Source organism: Penaeus monodon, chromosome 27 (assembly GCF_015228065.2).
Source record: "Penaeus monodon isolate SGIC_2016 chromosome 27, NSTDA_Pmon_1, whole genome shotgun sequence".
NCBI lineage: Eukaryota > Metazoa > Arthropoda > Malacostraca > Decapoda > Penaeidae > Penaeus > Penaeus monodon.
This window is the reverse complement of record NC_051412.1, coordinates 24,230,241-24,230,455: the sequence shown is the minus strand read 5'-3', so window position 1 is coordinate 24,230,455 and position 215 is coordinate 24,230,241. Positions and strand designations below refer to the sequence as shown.

Genomic DNA, 215 nt, shown 5'->3' with positions numbered 1-215 from the left:
TGACAATCCCAAATAAGAGCATCTAAAAAACTAATATTTTTAGTATAGAATTTGGTGCTCAAAATACCTATCTGTTTTGACCTATGTATGGTCTTAATTAACCCTCTACTTCATTTATAATATATGCAGACTTTTTTTTTCCTCATAATATGAATATTTATACTTTTTTGGTGCAATATTGTTTGGAGTTTTAAAAGTTAGAAAAATTAAAAACC

The 215-nt window shown here is 25.6% G+C and overlaps 1 protein-coding gene across 4 annotated transcripts in view; it reads left to right on the top strand.

Moving 5' to 3' along the window:
• Positions 1–215, top strand: part of LOC119590699 (BAG family molecular chaperone regulator 1-like) — a 14,524-nt gene that overhangs the window by 12,369 nt on the left and 1,940 nt on the right. The gene's annotated exons all lie outside the window — the stretch shown is intronic.